This window comes from Coturnix japonica, chromosome 1 (genome assembly GCF_001577835.2).
Source record: "Coturnix japonica isolate 7356 chromosome 1, Coturnix japonica 2.1, whole genome shotgun sequence".
Classification (NCBI taxonomy): domain Eukaryota; kingdom Metazoa; phylum Chordata; class Aves; order Galliformes; family Phasianidae; genus Coturnix; species Coturnix japonica.
In genome coordinates, this window is record NC_029516.1 from 79032381 (window position 1) to 79039713 (window position 7333).

Below are 7333 nucleotides of genomic sequence, written 5' to 3' on the forward strand. Positions count from 1 at the left end.
TTATAAATTTATAAACATTTTATAATTTTTATAAAATTTTATAATTTTTTATAATTTTTATGAATTTATAGATTTTATTGAGATTTTATTAAAACATATACATTGATTGAATATCAATGTATATTTTTAATAACATGCATTTCTGATTACATTAACTATATTTAACATATTTAACATATCTTCAGTGTGACAAAGTGATTTTCTTTCACTCCATGTGGTCCCGGCATTCTAAAAACCTTGCGACTAACATGGCATAGTTAGAAATGCGGTGCTACCAGATATGGGTCAGCTAGTCTTGTCTCCTGGCTGCTCGGATAGATGTCTTCATGGCTTTCTGTACTCCAAACGCTGCTTAAGTAAGCAGCTTCTTTGAAAATCATTCAAAGGGAGCCTCCTGTAGCGGCTAGTTTCCCAAAGAAGTCTCTGCATCGCTGTATCGCATCTCTGTGCCTCTCGTGCTTCTTGCTATTCAACAGCCCCTGCCTACTCAAAGGACAGAAATGTGTCAAGTCCTCTTGCTTACCTGAGCCTGAGATCAATCCAGAGGACTCTGCAAGAGTGTGGTCACCAGAGCTTGCAAGAAGCCAGACCAGAGGGGCCTCCAAATCGCACCGCACTGTTGACAAGTCGAGTCAATAGTACCCAGCTTCTCTCACCAGTTCCTGGAACCAGGTTGCAGTTTTCTCCGTATCCTGGAGAGTCTCGATAGGAGGCTTGAGCATCTTCTCTCTCCCAGGTGTCCTCAGCGGTGGTGAAGGACAGGACAGTTGGAGTCTCAATCAGCTGCTCCCTTGTGCAATATTCAGTCGCACTCTGGACTACCGCACTGTTGTTTGTGGGAGAAACAATCTGGCGAGCAATTCCTCACCTGCCTGCTGAGTGGTGTCATTCCCATGTCCAGAGTGCTGTCTGTAGACAGTGGGGCGTTCTCAATTGCATCGATCAGCAGGCCTGTGAAGCCGATCTTGCAGCTCTGAACTCCTGCGTGCCTGACTCTCATAGCGTGTTCTGGATCTTGCACCAGGTGCTGGAGGAGGTTGAGCGGTTGGCGACGCTGGAATTCCTGCCGGCAATGATAATCTCCGCGAGGCACGTCCTCATTGCCTATGAGGAAATGGTTCAGGCGTTTTTCCTCTCACACAGCAGCGCAGTCGTGCGCAAGATGTCAGTCCATCCCTGCAGAAATAAGCTCCACATTTGCCAGCCTTCGGAAGGGATGCATCAGGAGGTGCATTGATCACTGTCCTTCAGTTGGTAGGAGAAAAAATTCTGGCCGCCAGGATGTGGGCACCCACTTGCACGTATCTGACGGTTGTGAAAGTGTTCCCCTGGTCATGTGCTATGTGTGGAAAAACTTTTCCTCAGCGCACACGCACAACTCTTGGGCCAGGTTTGCTGGGGTAAAAGCAGCCTCTGTCTCCTGGCTGCTCAGAAAGATGTCCGTATTGCTCTGCTGGAACGGCCAAATACGGGCTCAGCAGAACGAAGTCTGTTTGTGAGTGTCTGTCAGATTGAATCCTGCAGGAGCGCCCGGAGAACCCCCACACTCATAGTGCATGTCTCTTGCCCTCAGCATGTATTTCCAGCATTTGTGCCATCAGCACCTGGAAACCCATCGGGCAGTCTTCTCCGCGCAGTAGGCAGTCTCTTCCGCAGCAACAGTGCGAAGTGCAAGCGCTGGTGAGGGCAGGCTGGCTGACTTGATCTCCCAGCGTCCTTGCTCGAAGTGTGGAGGAAAGCACGCATACCCTCTCCTGCTCCCTCCCGCACAGTGCATTCCAGATCTAACGATGCGGAGTTCCTTGCTGGCAGCTCCCCTGCGGCACCAAGTATCAGAGGTGGGAAACGTTGCCCACGGGGGCGAACATGGGCACAGCAGCGGAAACATGGTTCACCTCAGGGGGACACCAGCCTTCATAGGCACTTGCCAACCCCAGATGGGGTGCTCTGCACCGGAAAAGAAAGTATCTGACAACCCAGATACTGGCATAAGTTGATGAGCGACCAAAGGAGAGGAGACCATGCTCACAGTTATCTCGATGAATTGCTTGGCCAGGAGCACATCAGCACGAGAGAGATTACTCCCCTCCTCTCCGCTTTCTCCTGCCTGCAACCTCGGTTCCCGTGATCCTCCTGCTGCTCCCTGCTGACGATGAGCTTCCTCATCACTGATGTCTCACAGTCTCTGAACTTTTACAGATCTTCACATTGAACCAGAGAAAAAGGAAGAGAATGCAAAACAACCACTGCAAACCTTCCAGAAGCAACACAAGAACAAGAGCAAGGCTTGAATATCCACCCTGCTCTTCTCCAGGTTGCTCTCTTCTAATTGTGGAAGGGAAGCGGAAGCTGTCCATCCGCTTTCGCAGAAAAACCTGACGCCATGCGTCCAGAAGGTCTGCAAACTTTCCCGTAAGGGCAACACAGAGAGACAAGGCTCGAATGCCCTATCCAGCTCTGCCCCAGTTCTCTACGTGCTGCCATGCAGTTCATCTGCTCCTTGCAGAAACACCTCACGCATCACGATGCGTTCAAGCGTTCCGCATCCAAACCATCACCAACGAAGCCACTGTCCGCCGCCAACAAGGCGCAAGAAAAACCCGCCCCAAAAAGGCCATGATCTGGAAGAGAATCGAGAGAGGAGGAGGTTCAGTGAAGAGGGACTGCGGCTGGAGCTTGAAGCACGGCTGCGGAGCAGGGCCAGGAGCCACAACACAGCCCCTGGGCTCAGGTAGGAGCGGGGCCGAGGAGCTGGGAAGGCAGTCGGCGCGGCTGAGGCAGCGCCGCTGCCGGCTGCCAAGAGAGGCGCTCACAGGCTCCCCTGAGCGCCGCTGCCCGGCATGCAGGCTTCCCGAAACCCTCGCGGGCCGCAGGTCGCGCCCGGCCCAAGCACAGCCTTCCCCCTGCTGCCTGCACTCACCGCTGCAGGCCAAAGTGCAGCAGCGCATGCCCAGCTGCTGGCCCCGACGATGCCAGCCCACGCATGATGTGACGCGCTGTGCCGTCACAGACGCCCCATCCCACCTTGGCCCCACACCTTCGGCCCCCCCAGCTGCCCTCGGCCTGCCCATGGCCGCCGCATCGCCCTGTTCTAGCACGTGCCGGACTGGATTGCCTATTGTTTCGCCTCGGCTTTTTACTGCAGAGAAAGCAGTTGCTTCACTATATCGTACTACTCTAAGGGCGATTTACAGTATAAACACATTCTTGTTACTTCACCTGAATTTTTTGGTTGCATTTAGCTTCAATTTCTTCAGATTTTGTGATGCAATATTCTTTTTATTATTTCCGCCAGATGTATCTTCTAAGCCTGTTTCAGGTCCACTTTAAATCTCATTTTTGTCCACTCTTGACTTCTTGACTCAAGAGAGGCATCTCTTGAGACAGAGTTGTTTCAGCCTTATCTGGCATGCAAGTAATCAAGTGGCCTGTCCACTCTTTGAGCGCTCTGTTCCTATGTTTTTCTGAGTTCCCAGGGTCTCCCTTAGGTTTGCCTGCAGTTAGATTAGTTTTCACCAATTCTTTTACTCCTTTAAGGGATCACGACAGACTAAATACACACAATATGGGCAACTTCTTAATGGTATTACTGATATTCCAGATCTGAAATCAGAACTGTAGTCTCTTGTTTATGTGAATCTTCATTCCATGTTAGTTTAAAATTTCCTTAAAATAGCGTTAATTGAGTAGAATAATTCTGATTCTTAATAAGAAGTCCGCTGAATGAGTATATTGCTGACAAAGAATTGTAAGCTTTTGTGATACTGTCCCCGTGACTCGCTTAGAACAAAGGCTGAGGAAGAGAGGGATAGATGACCGATGGACAGGAAGTGGGTTGAGAATTGGCGCGGCAGCCACGTGCAGAGGGTTGTCGCTGGCGGTGACGTGTCCGGTTGGGAGGCCTCTAAACTAGCGGTGTCCCCCAGGGTCTGTGACTGGGTTCCGTCTTGTTCAACATCTTCATACAACGACCTGGATGAGGGACCTTGATGACCACCCTCAGGCAAGTTGCTTATGACACGTAGTGGAGATGGCTGACACGCCTGAAGTTCCGTCTTGCCATCAGCGAGACCTGGGACAGGGCTGGAGAGTGGCAGTAAAACGATGAGGTTTAACAAAAGCAGTGTTAGAGTCTTGCACCTGGTAAAAATATGTGCATTGCACCAGGTACAGCTGAGGAAGACCTGCTGGAGAGGCGCTCTGCTGAGAGAACCTGGGGCGTCCTGGTAGGACGACAGATTGACCATGAGCCAGCAGGTTGCCCTTAGTAGCCAAAAAAAGCCAAGGCATACTGGGGTGTATATTAAAAAGAGCGTGTCCAGCAGGTCGAAGGAGGTGATCCTCCCCCTCTACTCTGCCCTGGTGAGGCCTCATCTGGAATATTGTGTCCAGTTCTGGGCTCCCCAGGACAAAAAAGACAGGGATCTCTTGGAAAGAGTCCAGCGGAGGGCCACTAAGATGGTGAAGAGCCTGGAGCATCTCCCCTATGAGGAGAGACTTAGGGAACTGGGTCTCTTTAGCCCTGAGAAAAGAAGGCTGAGAGAGGACTTGATCCGTGTTTATAAATACCTGAGGTGTGGAAGCCATAGTGGTGAGGCTGGTCTCTTTTCAGTAGTGCGTGGGGATAGGACTAGGGGTAATGGGATGAAAGTACAGCATAGGAAGTTCCGCACGAATGTGCGGTTGAACTTCTTTACATGTGAGTGTAACTGAGCACTGGAACAGGCTGCCCAGGGAGGTGGTGGAGTCTCCTTCTCTGGAGATATTCAAGACCCGCCAGGACACCTACCTGTGTGACCTGGTGTAGGGAGCCTGCTTTGGCAGGGGGGTTGGATTTGATGATCTCTGGAGGTCCCTTCCAACCCCTACAATTCTGTGAGGAGGGGTAGATCAAGGCTCTGACCCTTCTGATCACTTAGCTACTTTGCTTGCACCTGAGCTCTCTGAGTTAGCCATGCTTTCTCATCTGTTGCTCAGCCATCAGCTCAGGTCATGGCCTAGCAATTCTGGAGGACAATTTGGTAAGCAGATTTTCCTTCTGGTGAAAGTGAAGATTGTTTTTCAAGGATGTTACATCACGGTTCAACTACAGGAGGAACAACTTAAAGGTGAACGTATTTCTAAAGCTACTTGTGGAGGTATTTCAGAAAACCTTTTCTAACAGAGACAATAATACACACAAACACAGCATAGCAAGGCTAAGCCTCCAGTCCAGGAAGACCAGATAGTCTAAGACTTACTTTTCTTCAAGAGAAAATGGTATTTTTGTCTTTTCCGTGGCTTAACTCACAAGACATCAGCCAGACACAGCCTGCCAGTGTGTAACAGTGAGCACAGCTGCATGCCTCTCCTCTCCTGGTGAGCCCAGAGGCATAGCACAACAGCCCATCAGCAGCACAGGTATTTCCACCAGGGAAAGAGGATTGCTTACCTCTGTACTGTGCCAAAGCACTATCAGCAAGCAGCCCACCTCAAACCATTACAATGATTACTAAGCCACAGCTGAAGTGCTGCTCTGGGGTCAGTGGAATAGTATGGTAATCCCAGATGAGGCTTGTCAGAGCAGTTAAGTCTATCAGTGCACTTGACACAGCTATTAAAGTATTCACAGTTTAAATAGTACTAAGGAGTTAGTAAAGCACTGGAAGAACAGGAATATCCCACAGTTCAAACAGATGTTCTTAGTATCTCACCTATTACAGTGCAATATAAGATGGATTTTTTTTCTACCTGGTTTTACTCAAAAGTAAATGACCATTGTTTCTCTACACATTAATCCCAGCTTTCCTTCTTTTGTTCGCTCTTATTATATCTAGAGAAAAGCCTTGTAAAAATAGTGGAAATCAAAAAGACAAAATCTTGCAATAGATTAGCCTAAAACTCATTTCCATTTATAGATTTTCAAGCTACAGAAATAGTACTGATTACAATTTAGTGACTGTCATTTATGATATCCATAAAAAAGGCCTGTAAGCCACAATGAGAGGGAAGTGTGAGGCCACCTTAGAGATCATGAGAAGGGACAGAATAGATTTAACTACCTCTGTAGCCACTGAGTTTGTGGATGTAACCCCATGCCCAGTTCTAGTGTGCTCCCACCTGGTCTCTGGTTTTCAGTCCTTGTTGCCAAAACTCCTCAGTGCCCTCAGAATAGGAGAGAAAGTGATGCTTCTGCCAGACAAATCAATAGTACAAGTAAGAAGCAAGGCTTTAGAAGCTGCCTCTGCCATGGTAGTCTAGACTCATACTTGCAGTCTTCACTGACCTTTCATTTTAGTCTCTCAGGTGGTAATTGTTTACTAGGAGCTTTATCAGAATGCTACAGACATAGACGCTGGTGGCCTCATAACATGGTGTGTACCAATGCCAACAGAAACTCATGAAGAAAGTGCCTTTTATCAGCAATTGCTATGTACAGCAGATAGGTTTTTTGTTACTATTTGATTACTTTATATAGTATTAAGTGCACAACATGGTCAAACTTCACCCCACAGTTCCTACCAAAAATCATTTTCATGCTTCATCTGTGGACTGTCCTGCTTGGGCCCAGATTTGTTCCTCTCCCATTCATTCTGCCTCTTTAAACTGCGTGCAGCTGTCCATGGCTGCAAAATTTCAGAGACAAAATGTAGACTAAATTTCATGCATGATATCTAAAAGCTCTCAAATCATAAGCTATAAATGCTTTTTTTAAAGCAGTATGATCTACCTAATGTAATATGAGCTATCAAATGTGAATAGTAGGACAGTTTGCACAATTTAAACGTGATAGTAGCTGTAAGTATCAGTGTTAGAATATTTTTTAAGAATAAGGAAGTTTGAAGTGTTTCTCAATAATTCCTTTTGATACCAGAAGTATGTTTCTTTTTCTAATTTATGAATTAAAAACTACAGTAATTCGATCAAGGTAAGAAACTGACTCAGTTCAAAGAACACAGTTACCTAAGCACTGTCTACCTATCTCTTTATACTCAATAAATGAACAAAATTTCTTAAGGATTAGCTCTAAAATTACTCTTGAAGCTACCTCTGATGTTTCTGCTCATTCAGTGAAATTACTGTTTTCCTCCTCTGAATATTACTTGAGATTTTAAGGTTTTCGGATGTCAAGGTTTATCTAGTCATTCATTCCTCAGCTAGATTGTGAGCAGAGATAATCCAGGTCTCACAAAGCTATTAATATTTTAGCAGCATTAAACTGATCTAATTTTTAAACAAAAAAAAAAAAAAAAAAAAAAAAAAAAAATGCAGGATAGGCTGGTGGGAGTGCCCTGACCAGTATCCAACCCCCCAAACCCTTCAAACACAGCATGGCAGAGCAAATAGCTGAAAA